Source organism: Melospiza melodia, unplaced genomic scaffold (genome assembly GCF_035770615.1).
Source record: "Melospiza melodia melodia isolate bMelMel2 unplaced genomic scaffold, bMelMel2.pri scaffold_48, whole genome shotgun sequence".
NCBI classification, from domain to species: domain Eukaryota; kingdom Metazoa; phylum Chordata; class Aves; order Passeriformes; family Passerellidae; genus Melospiza; species Melospiza melodia.
Genome location: NW_026948796.1, coordinates 5,557,166 through 5,578,895, shown reverse-complemented (window position 1 = coordinate 5,578,895; position 21,730 = coordinate 5,557,166). Strand labels below are relative to the sequence as shown.

The 21,730-nt window shown below is 54.8% G+C and overlaps 1 pseudogene; it reads right to left on the bottom strand.

Annotated features, from left to right (window-relative positions):
* The window catches only part of LOC134413706 (serine/threonine-protein kinase PAK 3-like), a 30,556-nt pseudogene that overhangs the window by 2,768 nt on the left and 6,058 nt on the right, over window positions 1–21,730 (bottom strand).

Genomic DNA, 21,730 nt, shown 5'->3' with positions numbered 1-21,730 from the left:
GTCAGAAGACTGTCCTTGAGAATCTGACATTTCTTGAATGGCAAGGTGCTCTTTCAGGCCAGAAAGCTGCAGGGCCAGGGCGTTTCCCAGCTCCTGCTCCTCATTGCTGCAAGCAAGACAATACCAGCATCAACTTGTGTTTGGTCAGGCCTTCAGATTGTTCCGACCGAGCAGTCCAGGCTGGCGACAGGAGGTCAAGCCAGAGCCTGACCGTCATTGGAGCTTGCCTGACTTCACATTTGATATTGCACCAGCCAAAGACCTGGCCCACACTTTTGTAAAAGGAGCTGACGCCACGCTTACCCTCGGCCCAGTTCTTCAAATGCCATGTATTTGCTCGTTGGCTGGCCCAGACTCACAATGCTCCCTGAAAGACAAAGCAGTGCAGGGCTCTCACTCGCACCCAGAGATGCCGCTGCCCAGAGCCTCCCAAAGGCAGCCCCGCTGCCGACAGCTCTGGGCCCTTTGCGGTCCTTTGCCTTCCAGCTGCTGTGACCAGCAAGTGGGAGGGCCATCTTCTCCACCTTTCATCAGGTGGCCTTTCCAAGAAGGCCTTGATTTCTTTCAAGTGCTGCATCCCATGCCATAAGCCAAAATGAGGAGCCCTTATAAAGTGGGCCCTAAGAGGTAACCAAGGGCCTTTGCAGCCTCTGCAGTCACAGCCACCATCACTGGCAGGTTCACTGCCAGGGGCACAAAGTGTGTGAGCTGGAGGAGGAGTAAGAATGGAAGCCCGAAAACAGCTGGGGCCAGAGATCTCCCTGGGGCCTAGTCACTTGCTAGGTGCCAGCCTTTTGCTGAAGCAGAAACAATCTCTGCTTTTGTCTTTGGCACAGAAGGCAGCCCAGGCAGAGCCAAGCCAGGCCCAGCTGCCCTCACCGACAGCAGGAAATCCCTGAGTGCTGCCGCATTGCCTCAAAGCGCAACAACAGGTTCTGCAGAGAGGCCTGAGTGCCTCTGAGACCAAAGGGCAGCTTCTGGCATAGCCTACACGCAGACACACACCCAACACACTGCTCTGGCAGACAAGAAATGCACCCGACTTAGTGCCTTCAGGCCCTGCTCCTGCCTCATCTCGGGCTGCTGGGCTGCACTGCTGCAGGCAGTGCCAGCAGCAGGGGGCGAGCGAGCTGCTGCAGGCCACACTGCTCCAGCGGCACCAGGTTGAATTGCAGAGCCTGTGTTGAGCTGGGACAAGGAAGGATTGCCCGTCAGAAGGGTGGCTGGCACACATGCCCCGCGCAGCGCACGGCCAAAGCAAAGCCTTGGCAAGGTGCTGTCAGCCACTGCCAGGCCTCTCCAGCCTGGGCGTTTCCCATGTCCTCTTCTCAAAGGCAACTTTGGGAAAAGCCCAAAGGCTGCTTGGATTCAGCCCCTCATGGCCACCTCCATGCTCCATGTTTGCAGCTTTTCTGCAAGACACTGGCAACAAGGTAGCCATGGAGCTGCCAAGATCCAGAAAGAGATCAGAGCAGGGCCCTAGAGCCTCGTTGCTTTCCTCTTCCTGTCTTTCCCTGGGCAATGAAATCAGCCCAGAGCTGGCATGCAAAGGTCTGCTCAGAAGCCCGCAGCATGTCCCTTCTCTGATCTGTTTCACGGATTTCCCCTCTCCATGGCAGCCTTTAGGGAGCGGCCCTTCGGAGACGCCTTCCAGCCCTGCCCAGACCCACCCACCCTTTACAAGGTAGGGCTGCCAAGGATTCTCTGCTCCAAACTCTGCTCTGAGCGGCTGGAAGTGAAGCACAGCCTGAAGTTAATTAGTCCATGGAGAGAGCAGGTCCCTTCCAGGAGCCAGTGTCTCCCAGGTCCCCTGCAAGGCTGTCAACTGCGCCTTTGGGCCGCTCTGTCCGCTGACCACAGGCAGCCTGCACTGACAGTGGGCACAAGGGGCTGACTCCTACACTGAGAATCATTGAATGCTGCCTCCTGTCTGATCCCAAGAGACATTCTCGGGCCCTCTCAGCATCCCAGCTTAAGTGTCAGACTTAAGAACCCATTGGGCAGGGCTCACTGGCTTGCCTGAAGCGGCACTACATCACGACAGGCACACAGCGGCCAGCATCTTCAGCCACCAGCAACAAGGGCTGCTCCAAAACTGGAAGCCTGGCCCTGCACCAAAGGTAGTGCCGAGCTCAGTTGCCACTTACTGGCTCTGCACTTTCAGGCTGTGGAGGGACAGCAGCTGGAGGCTTGATGTTCATTTGCTCCTCTTCAGCCTCTTCCTCAATGACAGAGGCAGCCAGAGGAGCTGCTGACCCTGCTGTTGAGCCCTGCAGACAGACAGAAGTGAGAGAGATGGGCAAAATCCAGTCTCTTAGGAGCTGCTTTCTATTGAGCTGGGAAAGGACCCAGAAGAAGGGGAAATCATACACCTTGATACAAGTGGGACTCTGAGTCCTGAAAACTCGAGGAAGTTGGCTGAATGAGGTGCTACTCCATCTTGCTGTGCATTTGAGCTTCCCTGCTGCCTAGAAGCAGCAAGATGCCTTGGAGCTGTCCCATTTGCCTTTCATCTCTTGAAAGGCTCTTCCCTTTCAAGAGATGAAAGGCAGCAAACAGCTGTGCTCCCTTTGCTGCTGCTGATGTCACTGGGCAGTTGGTCTGTTTCAGCCTCCCACGCTGGCACTCCACACTCGACTGCAACAGGCCAAGCTGGCAGAATTGCCGCACAATTCTCACACGCCAGCAACGTCACAGCTTCCTTTGCCACTCACCAAAGGACAGGCTTACCTCCATATGTGTGTCAGGTGACCTGCAGCAAGCAAGGCAAAAGGCCCTTAGAAAAGGCCCTGTGCTGGCCACTCCCACAGCACAAGGCAGTGGGAGCATTTCCCACAGAGAGCATTTCCCTTTCCCACAGGGGAAACATGCCTCCCAGAGCAACAGCTCTTTCCCACAGCAAGCAAGGGAACAACAAGGGTGCTATAGTAGGCTCTGTCTACATTTGGGCCTCTTTTGTCAAGAGAGAATCAGAAATACGGTGGTGGAAATGCCCATGGCTCTTCAACACTCTGAGGTTCTGTTGTGCCCAACAGCTCAAGCAGCATTTTCCTCTTTGCTTTCCTGCATTTTAGATAGATATTCTTTTAAATGGCATGCCCTAATTCCCATCCCTGGGCTGAAGATGGTAGCCCAGCAAAGCTTCCACAAAGGGCCCCTTCCTTGTGGCAGCTCCCTGCTGAATCAGCCCAGGAACAGCAGCAAACCCTCCCTGCACTGGATTTTGTGCTGCATGGCCAAGGGAATCACAGTCTGTGTCTGGGCACAATGTCAAAGGATCAAGTCACCCAGCCAAGGCCTCTAAGGGGCAGAATTTGGAGCGAAAGGTGCTTTCCTTCACTCCTGGAGAGAACCACTGAGTTGCTAGAAGTGCTTCTGAGGATCTCCCTGCAGAGTCTGCAATTTGCAGCTTGTCTCTTGGTTGAGGTAGCAAGCGGAGGAAATGACAGACTCCTCTGCCGTGCACTGTCTCGGGGAGGGAAGGCAAGCACTGCAGGTTGCACGGCAAATACTCTGCACCCGCCACCCAGTATAGAGATGCCCCCTTTTTAGCTGATGCTGCTGGCAGGACATTGACCCAAGCGGCGGCATCTTCATGGCCATTTTGTTCCCAAATACACTGGGTCACTAGTGTGGTATGAAGAGCAGAGTGAAGCAAAAGCCGGGTGATGCCAGCCCCAGGAGAAACCTTTACTTACGAGTCAGCTGGGTCAGGTAGTAGCCAGAATAGACAACAGAAAAGACCGTGCAAACCGCGGCACAGACCTGCCCAATCATTTTGGCAGTGCTGTGCGGGTATGCACACTGAATGCCACCCAAGGGAAACACCAGACTCCTCTCGGGTTGCAGGCCATCTGCTGAGAACTCCTTGAGCACAAGGATCCTCCTGCAGGGAGCGAGTGGAAGAGCCACTCTGGACAAGCAGGCCTTGTGTGCACCGGGACAACGCTGTGCTACCAGCACTGTGACGTGGCACCGCTGCCTTGGCCTCACAATAGCAGCTGCTCTGTGACTTTCTTGTGCCCAGCAAGCCAACCTTGTGTACAGCTGATGCCAAAGAAAAGCCTGGCAAGTTCTCCTCACTCATAAAGCAGCAGAAAATGTCCTCCCAGTCCATAAGGCAGTGCTCAAGGCATCCCAGGGGAACTCAGATAATGTGCCAAGCCAAACGACATCCAAGGAATCCAAGCAAACATGCCTTTTGGTCCCAAAAGCTTTGCCTGAAAGCAAGTCTGCTTCTTCTTGGTGGCATCATAGCTGGTTCTGAAAAGTCTCACTTCTTCAATGTCATTTAGGGGAAAAAAGAAGCAAAGATAATAAATTTCCAGGAGTATTTTAGGCTGCAATCACTTCTTGAGCATATGGGTGCATGCTGGTCTTTGCTCTTACTCGCTTTGGAGGCTGTCCTCCCTTTTTGTCAGGGACACGCTGGCTTAGGTCTTGGCACAAAGCTCCTCTGGTCCTGCTTGCTATTTTTCTGGCAACTGAAAATCCCAGAACATCCCAAAGAGACGTAGGCTGATTCTTGGGCTGCCACACTTTGGTTGTGTCAGAGCTCTGGCAGCGGCCTGCAGCCCGCTGTTCTGCAATGGCCTGCAGATGTCAAGCCCAAAGGAGCCCCCTTTGGAAGAGTCCAAAGCTGCAGTGGGACAGATGTTTGCCAAAGCTCCATGCTCCCTGTAAGATTCCCTGCAGAAATTTGGATAGCCACATCCCAGTACAAATGAGATGCAGTCATTCCCTTCTCTGTCAAAATCTTGAGGCCAACCCAGAAGGCATCTTGAAAGCACAACAAAATCCTGGGTGGGAGGGGGAATAAAGTGCATGCAACTCCTCTGCAAATCAACTCTGTTCACCCATGGAATCATGAGCCTTGGCTTAGCTTTCTTTTGTGGTGACTCAGCACAGACATGTCGTCTGATGTTTGACAGGACCGTGTCTTTGAGGAGCTTTAGAATGGGCCCATCAGACTTTGGATTTATAGGATTGGATTGCACTTCCGCCATGAGGAAGATCTGAAGAGCGCATGTGAGTAAGAAATAGGTTTGCCTTAGCATCCCAGGACATGTCAGCTACTTTTTATTTTGAGGAGATTTTTCACAAGTAGCAGTGAGTTGAAGACATCCCAGGATTTGATTGCCCATTCTGAGTCACAGTATTGCAGGTTGACTTTGTAACCCAACACTTTCAAAACCAGGGATTGCACAAATGGATTTTCTCAAAATTCTACAATTTTACCTCTGCTTTGTGAGCAAAGTTTCCTTACAGCTTTTTGATCAACTCACAGATCAACTCTTTTAGAAATGCAGCTAAAATGCACCTGTTTCTGCTACTTTGTGTAACTTTTCTTGCATGAGATGGAAATAGTCAGTTGTGCTCTGCTTTATAGCATACTTCATAATTGTAGGACTGAAAACAGACCAGAGGAACTTCTCCCAGCATTAGAAAGTATGTAGAATAGCATTATAAAGATGCCCTGGCAATATTCAATTTATGCTTTATATGTAACTTTATTAAATTTATACTTCAGAGTAAATGTTACTTTGCAGGATTTCAGCTCAATTGTAGGAATTGATTTCCAGCTGTCTAATTTTCCTGTAAGACAGGACAGGGAAACGAATCATTTAGGAAAATGAGTTTTCCACATACATGTGCAGTACTGTCATGTCTGGGTTATTCTTAAAATGGCTCCATCTTGTTGACTGAGCCCACAAGAAACTTAATTTTTCTTGAAAAGAAAGTAATGTGATCCATTAAATTACAAAATAGCATCTGAAACACCACTTCAAGGTACTATGTACTTCTAGGACCAACAGCTCCAGGGTAGATCCCTGCTGTGGATGCATCCCTCAGAGTTAAAATCAAGCATCCTTGGGAATCTCGAGTTTGATTCAGAGATATCATAGTCAAAAGTCACATCTTGAAACACAGCTCCCATCAGTTACAAAATAAAATTCTTCCCTATATATGTGCAATTCAGAGATGAGGAGGAAGGGAGGGAATGTACTGGAGGTTTCTGAAAGGAGGAAAAAAATACTATAAAACTACTCATCCTTGTTCATTATTCCACCTGAATGAACTCCTTGCTGTTCAATTATTAGAGGTAAATTACAAAATGATCAGCCACTGTATTAAAGTTTAAAGGGTTAGCTTAAGAGTTATGTTCCCTCCTTCCCATACCACTGCTCTGGGGATGGGGCACATTGTCACTCATTTCTAAGGGAGTAGAGGAATATATTACTTCAAGTGGATTCTGTCCAAGAACACAGTGTGAGCTATTCTAAGTAGTAATTAAAGTGGCAAGAACTGAGAAATTTGTCAGAACTCTATTTTTCCATTGCTTTTTGATTCTTGGTCCATAAATTCCTTTGACAAGCCAGATTGTACCTGGGACTAAATTTTCAAATACACTCATGTTTCAGTATGTCCAGCTCTCTCAGCTGCTGAGGGCTGGATGTTTATACATTTACTCAGACCCCTGGTGCTGAAAGCAGCCTGACTCATTTCATCTCCTCATGCCCTGGCTGATCTCCCCTCTTTCCCCTCCCACCCATTGGCTTTTGTCTCCCACCAGCCCCCCTGTGAAGAGCCTGGCTCTGTGTTCTCCATCCCCTCCTCGCTGGCACTGCCAGGCTGGGATGAGGAGCCCCTCAGCCTTTCCTGCTCAGCCAGCCCAGCTCCCTCAGCCTCTGCTCACAGCCCAAGGGCTCCAGCCCCACCTTGGAGGCCCTTCCCAGACCCTGCTCCAGCTGCCAGACATCTTTCCTGACCTGGGGAACCCAGGCCAGGCCACAGTGACCTGGATAATCCCCGTCCTTGATGTCCTGGTCACACAGCCCTGGCCCCTTGTCCCCTGTCAGGCTCTGGGGTGGTGGATCCTGTGGAACATCCTTTGGTGGAGGCTGTGGCTCCAGGTGGGCTGGGAGGATCCTGGGGGACAGGGACCCTGCTGGGCATGAACAGTATTGGACTTGTTGGGAGAAACTGTGAGGGGGAGCTGGGGCAGAGTGACCAACCCAGTGACCTCACACAGCCCTGCTGGGATGTCACACAGCCCCCTCTGTGATGTCACAGCCCAATCTCTAATGTTACACATCTGGTCTCTGATGTCACACCAGAGTCTGTGATGTCATAGTATGCCCTTTGATTTCACAGCTGGATCTCTGATGTCACAGAGATGGCCTACGATGTCATAGCTGCTCAATGACCTCACATAACCCACTCTGTGATGTCACAGCCCACTCTGTCACCTCATGTTACCAGATGATAAATTGTCTACACCAGCTGAGCTGACACTTGGAGCTTGCTCTCCACTACCCCAGGCCTATTGAAACCACACAATGCCCATTGTGTGAGAAGGGGAACTGGAAGCTCACCACCCTCACTGTCCTGCCAGCTCAGCCAGGCCCACAGGAACATTGGGGTCCACGAGCACCAGGGACCACCAGAGAGACCCCCAGGACAGAAGAACACATAGGTTAAGGGGAGGGGAAATATGTTAATGATTTTGGGGAAATGATTATCAAATGTGTGAAAAAGAATACAAAATCACCAAATCTGCCGATGACACCAAGCTGGGTGTGAGTGTGGATCTGCTGGAGGGTAGGACGGCTCTGCAGAGGGCCCTGAACAGGCTGGATCCAGGGCCCAAAGTGAGGTTTAACAAGTCCAAGTGCTGGGTCCTGCCCTTTGGCCACAACAATCCCTGCAGCACTACAGGCTGGGGACAGAGGGGCTAGACAGCAGCCAGGCAGAAAGGGACCTGCAGGGACTGAGGGACAGCAGGCTGGACATGAGCCAGCAGTGTGCCCAGGTGGGCAAGAAGGCCAATGGCTCCTGGCCTGGATCAGGAATGGTGTGGCCAGCAGGAGAAGGGCAGGGATTGTTGCCCTGTGCTGGGCACTGTTTGGGCAGCACCTTGAGTGCTGTGTCCAGTTCTGGGGCCCCCAATTTAGGAAGAAAATGGAGGGGCTGGAGCATGTCCAGAGAAGGGCAACAAGGCTGGGGAGAGAGCACAAGAGCTTTGAGGAGCAGCTGAGGGAGCTGCGGTTGTTTATCCTGGAGGAGGGTCAGGGGAGACAAGGTAGTTTCAGGGCACAGGTTGGACTTGATGATCTCCATGGCCTATTCCAGCCTTGCTGATTCTGGGATTCTCTGAAAGAACCCTTGGAGCAGTTGAAGGAGGAGCCCTGGGCCTCCTCTTCAGAGGCTCCAGCAGCCCAGGTCCCTCAGCTTCTCCTGCCAGCCCCAAAGCCCATCCTGTCAGTCCTGCAGAGCCTCTGCAGCTCCTCCTCATTGCCCAGAACAGGGAGCCCCAGAGCCAGACACAGCAGCCCAGCTGTGCCCCCCTGGCCTGGGGTGCCTCTGGCAAGGGAGCAGCACCAGGCACTGCAGGAGCCTGCAGACAATTCCTGCAGCACTTTTAGGATGATCCTGCTGCCCAAGGGACGTTCCCATGGGGCCAAGTCAGGAACTGCAATGGGGAGTGGGGCCACAGAGGAAAGGGCAAACAGGGATGGGCTGTTTGCAGGGGAGGGAACAGGGGTGGGCAATAGGAAGAAATTCATAAAAGGGAAGTGGAAAGAAAGCAAAGGTGAAGCCCAGAAAATGCTCAGGGCAGTTTGGGGGTGGCTGCCAGGCAGCCCTGGCTCTGAGCAACAGCGTCTGCAGTGGGACAGGAAACTCCCAGCTGATGGGAACAAACTCCTGGCTGACTGCAGAGGCCAGGACAAAGCTGAGTGGTTTCCCTGGTGTCCCCCAGCCCTTGCTGGCCCCAGGGGCTGATGGCATTTGTGCTCCCTCAGCTTCATATCCCCACACCAACAGCATTGGGGTGCTCCCCCTGCTCCGTGCAATGCAAACAGGGGCTGCTGAGCCAGTGCTGCCATGTCTGTGCCTGCAAGGATGGGGCACCTGTGTGAGCTGGGGGAGAGGCCAGGGCTGCAGAAGGGGGATGTTGTTGGCAGCTCCATGAGGACGCTCTGGGACGCTGCCCTGGGCTGTGCAGCGCACTGGGGATGGATCAGCCCCTGCTCTGCTGCTCCTTCCCATCTGCCCCAGGGCCCTTGCAGAGCACCAGCTGTTGCTGTCCTCAGCTGCCATGGCAACCCTCAGGACGAAGCAGTGCCAGGGCCGTTCCAGGTACAATTGCAGTGACACTCGTTGGTGCCACCAGGTGCCATGGCAATGGCCACAGGGACCCGGTCCTTGGTTTGGTGCCATGGCAACCAATGCCCGGCCCCGTTGTGATGGTTGGTGGCCATGGAAAGCTGCCCTGGGCCCTTGCTCAGGGCTGGTGTCAGTGCCCAGAGCCAGAGGGGATCCCTTGCTGGGGGCTGTGCCATGGCCACCTGCCCTGTGCCGCGCTGGCCGCTCTGGCATGAGGAACCAGCAGCCAACGGCACTGCCAGGGCCAAAGGCCAGGTCAGCCAGACAGAAAGGGGCAGGGCTGAGCACTGTTTCCATGGCAACTGGCACTGGGCAGGACACCTGGGTCACCTGGCCTGGCAGTTGCCATGGAAACCCCTGGCAGGGACTGAGGGCACAGCCCCTGGCACTGAGACACTGCTGGGCCGGGTGCTGAGCACAGCGCTGAGCATGCAGAGATGGTTTTGTTCTTGCTGAGCTGCAGCACAGCCAAGGCCTGTCCTGCCCCTCGTCCAGCCACGGTGGGGAGGGGCTGGGGCTGCGGGGGAGCTGGGCAGGGGACACAGCCAGGACAGGGGACCCTAACTGAGCCTGGGCATAGCCCAGAGCAGAGCACATCATGCTCAGTGTGTGAAGGGGGGAATTTTGGAGGGAGGGCTTTTGCCTTCCTAGGTAACACTTAGGCAAGAGGGGGCCCTGTTTCACCAGTGGGCAGGGTCACTACCAAAGACACAGACACCAACTGAAGGAATTGTGTCCTTTATATCATGCACAGCTGCAAAGATTGACAAAAGGATAAGCTCAGCAAAGTACATCAACATTAGCAAAGAATTACAAAAGAAGCTCAGCAATCCATCATAACCCATCATTACATTTTGATGACCAATCCCTTGGTGAAACACTAGAGGTGATTGTGGTAGACAAAGATTCTGGCTGACTATCAAGGTACACCTTACAGACATCAGTAGTACATTAGTGACACCCCGTTCTTCATTCTTTTTTCTCAATCTCATTCGAATTAGGAACAAGAATTCTGTTGTCCATGGAGCTGGCACCTTTTTAATTCCAGAATAATGCCCCCAGGCCCTTTGCAGCTTTACCATGCTGTCTGTGGCTAACAAGGCCTGGGGGGGCCCTTTCCCCTCTGGCTGGAAGGGGCTGGGTCCCAGTCCCTGAGGCGCACCCAGGCTCCTGGATGGAATTCCTGTGCAAGTCCCTCAGTGTCACAGCAGCGTTCACATGGAGCCCCATGGATCAGGGCATTTTCCAAAGGGGCCCTTGGGGCAAACAGGGAGATTTGGTCTGGCAGGATGTGTAAAGTAATCTCCTTTTAGATTCTCCTGACACAGACTCCTTGGCTTAGGGACACATTCCCATTGTTCCTGCCCAGGTTTCAGGACTCAGAGTTGTCTTTCCTAGGAGCTGCTCCTTCAGCTGCCTTGGGAGGGCCTTTTGGCCTTTGGACCCACACTCTGGCTCCATTATTAGGGCTGCTGGATCCTAATAATCCTTTATCTCCACAAATGGTGGTGACTGGAGGTGGATCTCCTTTTTTCACAATCATTCTTAAAATTGCAAGATCAATAATTGTGCTACCCTGTCATGGGGTCGAATAATCCAGTCTTGTTATTTATTGTTTAACAGAATTACTGTAATTTCTCCTTGATATTCTGCATCATTTCCTCCTGCCATAACAGGAACACTTTGCAAGGCCAAGCTCCAAGGGAGCAGTTATCAAAGCAAAGTGTCCTGGAGGAATCTGAATTCCTGTTTCAGTATTGGTAGCTCTCATTGGCTTTGAATTTATCCTAATGAATTCCAATGCATGAAGGGCCAGCCCTGCAGCCTCTGGGCTGGCCCTGCCAGGGGCCATCACAGCCACAACAATTTCCCAGGCAGCCCAAGTCTCACTGCCCATGGCTGGATTTGCAAATTGGGGGCAGCTGTGCACAGCCAGGCGGTTCCATTTCCCCCATGGGCCATTGTTAAGGGCATGGAGCACATCTGGGAGATGGGTTCTCCATGGGCAAAGGTTCCCATCTCCTCATTTTTCCAACTGCTCTTTTAACAACCCCTTCACCCTTTCAACCAATTGTGCAGCTTGTGGATAGTCTGGTACATGAAAAACCCTGCAGGCAAAATCACTGTATTTTTCACAGGAACAGACAAAGCACTCTGCATCACAGTATCAGCACACTCTGTAAAAATAGCCAATTTCCTGCCTTCCTCCTTTTTCCATTGTATACAATCTCACAAAGTTGACCACTGACATTAGGGTCCTGGCCAATTCTGTTCTGTAGGGTATTTAGTGTTACATCCCTGAGAAGCCAAAGTCACCAAATTAGCATTGTCAGCACTATTTCACATTATTATTATTTTATATGTAGATAGTGATATAGAAATAGATACATATAGCCATATATATATCTATGTGAATATATTAATATATATATGAATTATATATATATATGAATTATGTATATATATATATGTCTCATTATACTATAAATATATATCTAGATTTTTATGATACCAATATTTCACTTGTATAAATGCATACCAGCTCAAGATTAAAACCTTCTTCTGTTGCTCCATGTGGGAGCATTCCAACAATAATTGTTCCTTCTGAAGGTGCTGTTTCCTATGTACTCTCAACAAATTCATCTTTGTCTGCCCAAACCCACACGGCCTTTTCCTTTTCCATATGCAATTTTTGGATGCATTTGAAGACATGCAGGGGTGCAGCTTCTTTTACCCGACTGCCCCACTGCTCCCACGGGGCTCCGACCTCAGCCCACTCCAGAGCCAGGGAACTCCAGGGAAGGGCTTCCCAGCTGGGAATTTCTGATGGGACTGATTGCTCACATTTACACTGAACAAGTGACATTTTGTTGGGATTTGGCCAGACTGTGCCAGTTTTGTTTTACCAGTGGGCAGGGTCAGCACCAAAGACACAGACTCCAACTGAAGGAATCAGTGTCATTTCCTGCAGTTCAGAGCAGCAAAGAATCACAAAAGGAGCAGCTCAGCAATGCACCCAACCATCTCCACCAATGATTGCCTGCAGTGATTAAGAAAGATCCAACGGCATTTACCCTCACGCTTTACCATCCCCCAGATCCACACAGCATCTGGCGAAGCTGTCACAGCCAAGGGCTGCAGAGCCACTCCTGGGCACTGGGAATTCCTGCAGGTGCCTCCAGCCCCAGGAGAGGCTCCAACCCCGCTGGGAGAGGGCCCAGCTCTGACAGTGCTGAATGAACAAACTGACAGCACTGCTGGTGTGGCAACATCTGCTTTCATCCTCCTCTTGGGTCCCTCCCAAAGCCTGGCCAGGGCTCAAGGAGGAACCAAGGGAGGTGACTTTGACCATACAGCCCCAAACAAGGCCAGATGTCAGATTTCATGGCCTTGTCTGGCTTCTAAATACACAAAGGTCAATACATGTTTCACTAAGGAGTGGCTACATCTATCACAGTGCTAATGACCTGCATGTTTCATTAGGGAGCAGATACAAAGATAACCTTTGCTTGGAAGGTTTATCCAGAGGCCACCTTTGGTTCAGGGGCTGCTGTCCAGGCCTCACTCAGGGCTGGTGTCCAGGCCTTGGCACTTCAGGGACGTGGTTTAGTGCTGGGCTTGGCACTGCTGGGTGACCGGCTGCACTGGGTGAGCTCAGAGGGCTTTTCCAACAGCAAGGATTCTGTGAGTCCATGATTCTATCCACTGCATTCAGCTGGGGCTATTTTAGCAGCATTACTTTGCTCCAAAAGTTCCCTCTTGCCCAGCTCCTATGGCCTGAGGCTTCAGCTTCTTCAGCTCCTGGTGCTGAGCTGCTCATGCTGAACGAGATGACATGGAGAGAAGAACACAGTCCATGCAATTCCTTCTGGGACATGGAGAGGGGAGGCTGTGCAAAAAGGAGCATTGTTTGGTGTGGCCTCCTCTCTGCCCTTCACACCTTTCAGCACTTTGAACCAGCCAAGAGCTTTCTCCAAGAGTGCAATGGAGCAGCTGTTCCTGCTCCCAGGCCTGGCTCTCCCCAGTCTCTGACCGTGCCTGGTTCTGTCCCTCCTGCTGTGCCCTCTGTTCCCCCAGGGCTCGCTGGCTGCTGCCCAGGACTGTGGCACTGGCACAGATCCAGTGCTCCAGAGCCTCCTTTCTGTGCCCTTGCAGCTGCCTGGGCACAGCAGCCTTTTCCATCTGGAAGCTCCCCATGCACAGGGAGTGCCCAGCTCAGTTCCCTGCACAGCCTCCAGGAGCCCAGGGCTGCCATCTCAAGTCCCTGCTGGCACTGGGGTCTCCCAGGTGCCTCAGGCTGCTGTGACACCGCTGCACACGGGAGGGAAGAGGGGCAGGGGCTGTGCTCAAAGTCAGCTCCATCTGCTGCTGCTGCTGCTGCTGCTGCTGCTGCTGCTGCTGCTGCTGCTGCTGCTGCTGCTGCTGCTGTGCTGCTGCTGCTGCTGCTGCTGCTGCTGTGCTGCTGCTGCTGCTGCTGCTGCTGCTGCTGCTGCTGCTGCTGCTGCTGCTGCTGCTGCTGCTGCTGCTGCTGCGGGGTCATTTATGCAGCCCTGGCCCAGAGTCAGGGATCAGATCCTGCCAGTCTCTTCCAGCCCTGTCTGCTCAGAGTTTGGGCCTTGGAGCCTCAGGTGGCCAAAGGCAGCTGCTGCTGGTCCCTCTGTGTGCCACAGTGTTCAGCAGTGCTGCTCCATCAGTCTGTGTCCAGCAACGGGAAAAAGCCTCAGCCCTGCAGGCCAGGAGCTGTCGGGCTCTGCCTGAGCAGCTCAGTCAGCAGGAAGGGAGCTGCTCCACATGGGAACCAGGAGCAAAGGCCATTCCTTTGATATGACATGTTTTCTATTTAAAGAAAAAAAAAGGAAAAAGGGAAAAATAGGTTAATTGTAAAATATAAGAATAAAATCCAAGTGTTAGTAAAAAAATATAACATAATGTTAGTTAAAAAAACACAACATAAATGCACAGTTACATTCTTTGCATTAAGAGGTAAATAATCTTTTCAAAAAGAGAACTCAGTTATTTACAGTGTAAATGTGCTAATGGCATGGATCCACCTTACTGACCTCAGCAGCCTCTTAAAAGATTTTGGGCTTTGTTTCCAACATTGGTATTTGAAATTGTAGTTGAAGAAAGAGGAAATTGCTTTGCACCCTTCCAGCTCCAAGAAGGACTGGGAATGGAAACTCTGTCAAAGCCCAAATCCTTTAGAAGATTACCTTTCTTTCTCAGCCTGGGAATGAGCTGCACATTCCCTTTGAAACTGTCAGGGATTTCTTAGAGACACGAAGTCCCACTTACAGCTTTTTGCTCTGGTTTGGAAGTACAGAAGGGCAATACTCCATCCATCAGCTCCAGACTGCACTGCCTCAAGAGCATGGCCCACTCGCCAGCCTTGGCCCACTTGTGGCACTTCTAGAGGAGGAAGAAAGTGCAATTGACAATTACAGCCAATCAAGAAGGAAGAATGGGACAGATGAAACACCCTGTGCAGACCCAAGAATTCAGCTGGGACTGTGGAGAGTTTGGGTCCTTGCCAGTTGGATGTGTGTCCCCCAGCTGCAATCTCTGGGCCTGCAGCAGAGTCTCACTCACCTGCCAAAGCAGAAAGCTCAGGCACTGTGCTTGCAACAGGCTCATCTAATGCAAAGCTGTCAGAGCAATGTGAGGGCAGAGCCAGCCCAGCTGGGCCCAGGGCTGAGCCCAGCAGAGCCCTGGCAGAGCCCAGAGCAGCCTCAGCACCCGCAGAGCCCGGCTGCAAGGAGAGAAAGCAGAAACCGCCCGTCAGCTGAGGGCTCCTGTGCCCTTGTGCCAAGGCCTGCGGTGCCCAGGCCATGCTGGCTGTGCCCAGAGCTGTGCCCAGAGCTGCCCATCCCTGCTGCCTTTGGCAGCAGAGCAGGAGGGCAGCACATGTGCCCAGCCTGCAGCCAGCCACAGCACATCCAGCTCTCAGCAGCTGCCCAGAGCAGGATGCTCCTGTGCTCGCTGCCATCTCCCAAAAGCTCTGATCCCACCCTGCCAAGCACACAGGGACCCACCTCATGCCAGCCATGGCTGGAAGAAAAGCTGCTCCCAAACCACGGCCTCAGACTTCTCCAAGGGCACGGTCCATCCACGCCACAGCTGCTCCCAAGCACTTTCCCATCCACACTGGACCACCTAGAATGCTTCCTCTGGAAAAACAGACAACACATTATTGAAAAGAGATTAGAGACAAAAAGGGAAAACAAGAAAAATGGTAAAAACTCTTATCTCTGTCAGGGCCTTGAGGAAGGCCCAACTCCTACATGGTAGGGAAAAACCCAGCCATGGGTGAGGGAAGCCCACACTTTCTCTCTTCCCCCCTGCACTGCCCCCCAAAATCACGGTGATCCCAAAGCAAACAAGGGCTGCTTATGGCCTCTGACAGCCCATTGGTCAGGGCTTGCCAGCGCCCCAGCCCCGCAGGCTCTGCCCCAGCCCGGCCAAGCTGCCCGGCAGCAGCGCCGCAGCCCCACAGCAGCTCCAGAGCAGCCCCATCCTGAGGCACCTGGGAGCCCTCAGCAAGGCAGCCAGCAGCACACGGGCAGGAGGACACAGATGGCGCTTCCTGCCCGGCACAGGGCTTGTGGCCATCTCCAGGCACTGCTCTCACAGGGATCCCTGCAGCTCCAGCCCCTGCCCAGCCGCTCTGTGGGCAGCACAAAGGCTTCAGCAGAGCCACCACAGGCCAAGGGGCTTCTGGCCATTTCCCCTTGCCCACTGCACGCCTAGGCAGCTAGCTTAGCATGAGCAACCTTCTCCCCTGTCAGGGCCTCACCACCCCTCAGCCTGCTGTGCTGCTGAGCACAAGCACCCTTTTCACCCTTTCCGGCCTCTTGCCCTGCAGAGCCTGGGCAGCAAAGAAAAGCTCCTGGCGGTCTGTGTATCATAACACATTCTAGAATTGATTTATCTACAGTAATCTATAACATATAATAATATATACAATTATAATATACCCTAGAATTTATTTATTTACAATATAGATAAAAACTGGAAAAGAAGAAAAGAAAAATCTTAAAGAAAAGGAAAATTACCCCTGTGGCTCAGGTTGCCCCAGCAAAGACAGCCTCCCAGATCAGCTCTCCTCCTCAAGTCATCCGGCAGAGCAGGCAGCCGAGCCCTGACAGACGAGGCCGAGCCCTCCATGCCCTGCACAGCTGATCGTGCAGCCTCTGCATGGTGGAATATCGCCCACGCTGTATTGCCAGGAGGACATGCAGTGTTTCAAGTGCCAGCTGTGACACGGCACTGCTCCTGTCCTTCGTCAGGCGTTCCAGGGCTGTAAGAGAGGAACAGAGGCACGGTCAGAGCCAGACCTGCGGGGAGCCCAGGAGAGCCCCCTGCAAGGGCCATTGCAGCCAGCTCTTGCCATGGCCAGGAGGGAGCAGGGAGCAAGGGGATCAGCCCGAAGCTGCTGGCCACCAATGGCCTACGTGGCCCTGAAAGCTCCGTGTCCTCTGCCCATGGGAACAGAGCCCTCCGCAGCCGGGGCAGGGCTTGCAGCTCTCCCCCGGTAGCCCCCGCGGTCAGCCCGCTGCCCTCACTCACCAGTGCAGATCAGCTGTAGCTCTTGCTGCTGCCCCCTCAGGTGCCACGCGGCCATGCCTGTGAACACAGAGCCTGTCACGGCCCCAGCGGCACAGCTCCCTGCCAGCGGTGCTGCCGGCGCTGTGGCCACACGGGCTGCTGGCCCAGCAGGGCTCAGCCCGGACCCTTGCCGCACGCTGCCGCCCCAGGACACGGCTGCCAGAGGGCGGCAGCAGCAATGCCCAGGCCAGGCGGGGCTCCACGGCGCCGGGCCCAGCTGGCGCTGCCAGGACTGCAGCCAGGGCTGGGGCCGAGCTGCGGCGGGCCGGGGAGGGGAAGGGCAGCCCGGGCTCGTGGCTCACCCATGAACCTGATGGCCGCCTCTCGCAGGGGCTTCTGTGGGTTCTCCACGTAGCGCAGGGCCTGGCGCAGGTGCTCGGTCGCTCGGCTCCTGTCCTCTGCCAGCTGGAGAGAGCAGCAGGAGGGAAGGGTTGGCACGGACTCAGCTGCCTGCGCCCAGCCCCGGCCTCCCCTGGCCGCACAGCCCTGAGGCGCGGCCAGCAGCCGTTGCCCAAGGGCTCCCGAGGGGAGGGGAAGAGGGCCGGCTGCTGCCTGGGGAGCCGCGGTGCCGCCCCACAGCCCCGCCGGGCCGGGGCTCCATGGGCACCCAGCTCGGGCCCACGGGAGCCTGGAGCAGAGCCCACGTGGCCTCTGGCTGCAGCAGCGGGCGGGGGCACAGCTGCCAGCCCTGCACACTGAGGGGCCTTCTCCAGGCTGAGGCTGGGGCTTGCAGGCTGTCCTTACCAGGAGCTCAGCTAACTTCAAGAATTTCTCTTCCTTCACTGTTTTTTCAAGATCTTTGCTTTTCAGGAACTTGACCGCACAAAGCAGTGTTCCCCGAGAAGCCTGGAGAGCAGCAGAGATGCAGAGATGGCCCCCACAGCCCAGGGCACAGGACTCGCATCCCTGTGCCAAGGCCTTGAGGAGGCTGCAGTCTGGCAGGCACAGGGCAGGAGGCACCCGAGCCCCCTCTCAGGGGGACATCAGCAGCGCATGAGTCCTCACCAGTGCCACACGCAGATTCTCATTGTGGCAGTGGAAGAAGAGTGGGAGCAGGCTCTGACACACTTGGGTCATCAGGGGCTTTTTTCCTTCTTCTTCTACAGCAGACATCAAGGTGTGAAAGAGAATCATGGAGAGCTGCTGCACTTTGCTATCACCCTGTAGAACAGGAAGGCAGCAAGAGCTCAGCATCAGCTGATTCTGGCCCACATTGGCGCAGACCTGCATCTCCACAGGGCACCAAGTGTCCGGGCAGCAGCCAGTGGCCGTGTCTGGGGGCACAGAGCCTTACGTTGTCAAAGAGTGGCAGGAACAGCTTAGTCAGGTCCAGGGCCACGGGGCTGGGTATCCCGGCACCATCATCCAGGAAGAGATAGCCCAGTATCCTGGTGGTCATCCTGAGCAGGAGGTCCATGAGCCTTTCGGTCAGGCTCCGCTTTCTTTCCGCCTGAGCAGAAGGCAAGTTTGTGAAAGGCCACCCTGCTGCCGCAGGGCCCAGAGCCAAAGGCCTCTCCTGAAGTGTGACAGTGGTTTTCAGGATAAGGGAAGAGATGTAGATCTGACTTTTATATTTCAGAAGGCTTGATTTATTATTTTATGATGTATATATTACATTAAAACTATACTAAAAGAATAGAAGGAAAAGGTTCATCTCAGAAGGATAGCTAAGCTAAGAATAGAAAGGAATGAAAACAAAAGTCTGTGGCTCGGACAGAGAGCGAGAGCCAGCTCTGCTGTGAGTGGTCACTAATTCCAAACATCCACATGAGACTAATCACGGATCCACCTGTTGCATTCCACAGCAGCAGATAACCGTCATTTACATTTTGTTTCTGAGGCCTCAGCTTCTCAGAAGGGAAAAAATCCTTAGAAAGGATTTTCACAAAAAGATGTCTACGACACTGAAGCACTTGGGCAGCTGAAGCGGGAGGCAGGAGAGCTGGGAGCAGCTGCCCCAGCGCCCAAAGCCCAGGCAAGGCCAAGCGATTGCGTTGCCCAGCCCCACACTGCCTGCACAGCTTCAGCCACTGCCCCCTTCTCACCAGCGGGGAATGGTCCCTGAGATGCTGGCTGCCAGTGTCTGCGCGCTCCCTCTGCAGGTGCCTTGGCAAGACATCCATGATGCTGTCCCTGCATTCCCTCAAGTCCAGGCACTCGAGGCCCTGAAAGGCACAGGGCAGTGATGGCGGAGCCAGCCTGCAGGAGCCCAGAGCCACACAGGGCCAGGCACAGGCAGCAGCGCAGGGCACGGGCACCGTCCCAGGCAGCTGCGGCGACAAGAGGGCAGAGAGCGGGGAGGCAGCTCAGCCAGGTCATGCTGGCCTTCAGGCTCACCTCTGCAAGGAATGCCAGAGCAAGGAAATCCCAGTATGGCATCTTTTTGCTGAGCATCTCAACGAGGCAGTCTAAGATCCTTTTACACAAGGGCCTGGATGCATGGCGCATCTCCCTGGAAGGCAGAAAATGGCACTAAGACCCTGAGCCAGGGGGGAAGCCTCTCCCAGCACTGACTCACACAGTTCTTGTCTTTCCCTACTACCCTGCCAGGGGACCTGGGCCCTTTGAGATGTGGCCGCTCCTGGGCACCCTTCTTTCCCAGCCTTTTCCAGTGTGCTTGGCTGTCCCTCGTCCCTTTGGCCCACCGCCACGGGGACCGTGTGGGACAGCCCAGGCACAGGGCACAAATGCCAGGAGCAATGGGGAGAAGGGGGGTCTCACCCGGCCAGCAGAGCCACGGCAGAATGGTGGGTATCAACACAGAGCAGCGTGTCCCAGCCACGCTTGCCTTCCATTGACACCACCACATGCTCACACTGGAGAAGGCAGAGCAGGGACTTCAGGGTCTGCACTGCAAACCTGTGTGAACAGCAAAGCCCAGGTCACCCTGGCAGCACTGGCTCCTTTGTGGGCCACGTGGCAGGGACAGGAGGACTGGCATGGAGCACCTGTTGGGGCTGGTGGCAAGGCCATGCTCTTCCTGGCATCGCTTCCACAAGGTTTTGACCTCCTCTGGCATCTCTTCTGTGCTGAAGAACACTTGGAAGAGCAGATGAACAAATAGGTGGGGGAAATACAGCGTCACTACACGTGGGACAGGGGGCTCCTGGAGGATCTTCCACATCACCACAGTTGCCTGCAAAAGAAAAAGCGCCCCGAGACAGCGCTCAGTGCCGAGGTGTGCATGTGGCAGGGCCCGAGCAGGGCAGGGAGAGGCCCCGAGAGACCTTAGCAGGGGGAGCACAGGGCCTGGTGGGCCTGAAGCTGCCCCTGGGCCAGGTTTCAGGCCAGCGCTGAGGCAGGCAGATGTAGTGGGGGAAGGAGGATGGAGAGCTGCTGGAGAGGAGGCCTTGGGGCCAGCAAAGGCCAGTTGCAGGAACTCACAGCCAGGCCAAAGACACCCGTTTTGTCCCCATCGGAGGTGCACGTGCTGCGCTCTGGCCAGCTCCCCAGCACATCCAGGAGTATCAGCTGCACTGGCTCCGCAGTCCTGGGCGAGCACATGATGCTCTTCCACATGGTGATGGCAGCTCTGCAGGGTTAGAGCTCTGTCTCAGGGGCATCTCAGACACAGCACCGTGGCCTGGGCATCCCTAGGGGCCCGGGCTTAGCCCCGGCTTTGTCTCTGCCCACTGGCCCTTGCCAGCAGCACCCAGGCAGCCCAGCCCTGTGGAGACAGGGCCCTGAGGGGCAGCAAGGCAGCATGGCAGCAGGCTCCAGGGGCTGACGTGCCAGGGCTGGGAAAGGCAGCAGCCAGAGGGCCCTGGAACTCTCTGTTGGTCAGACACCTGGGACAGGCTGTACAGGGTGATGGGCTGGGAGGCCTGAGCCCTCTGGGCAGGTGGGCCCCATACCTGTCACAGGATGGGGCCACACGCAGGAGCGTCACCACTGCATCATCTGGGTGTGCTTTGGTGACATTCAGCAGGGCCTTGTCCAGTCTGTGCTCAGCAGAATCATTGGCCTTGAGCCATCGGTGAATGTACCTGACCATGGCGGGCACCTGGAGAGGGCACAGGGAGCCTTGGAAAGCTGCCAGAGTGAGCAATGCCCCCAGGGTCCCCAGAGAATGCTTCCCTTCCCAGCACACTGCCATGGCCAAAAAGGCTCCCAGGGACCAGCAGGCATGGCTGGGGAAGCCACGGGACTCATGGGGAAATTGAAGCCTGGCCCCAGGCTGCTTACTTGTTCTGGCCTGGCAACACCCTTCTCCAGAAGCAAATCCAGCAGGGCGGCACTGGTCTCGTGACTGAGGAGCTCGGAGTGTGCTCTGAGCCCAGCGCCCATGGTGCTGCTCTCTTCCTGCCGAATGCTCCTGATGAAGTCGCAAATGAGCTGTAGCAGAAGGGCAAGAAGCTGGGGATGTTGCAAAACGCACTGCACACGCGGTGCTGGGCTGAGAAGGGACAGCAGGCCCAGCCCAGGTGGGGGTGGCTGCAGGTACCTGCGCTGTTGTTCGGAAGCAGCCAGGGGTGTGTTCCTGCTCTTGGGTGCACTCCAGGGCTGCATCTGGCAAAGAGCAAGTGCAGCCAGAGCTGAGGGGCTGAGGGAGAGGCCGGAGAACACAGCCCAGTCCTGCACTGCCAAGGCAGAGAGAGCCCCAGGATGCTCCAGGGGGATGGAGCAGGGCACTGCGGGGTGTCTGCCCGGCCCCTCTTCCCTGCTGTCCCTGAGCATTTCCCCAGGGGAGGGCATGGCATGGCATGGCATGGCATGGCATGGCATGGCATGGCATGGCATGGGGCCAAGTTGGCTGCAGGCTCCAGCCTTGCAGCCCAGCTTTGCCACTCACCCTCCTGCGGTGGAGGAAACGGCACCACCTCTTCCGTGTCCTGCGCTGGGGCAGCTCCAGGGCCTTCTTCCTTCTCCTCCTCCACGCAGGCCAGCTTGGGCACTCTCGGGGCTCTCTGCTCCATGTCTGTGCCTAGAGCGCGCCCCAGCAGCGAGCCCAGCTGGT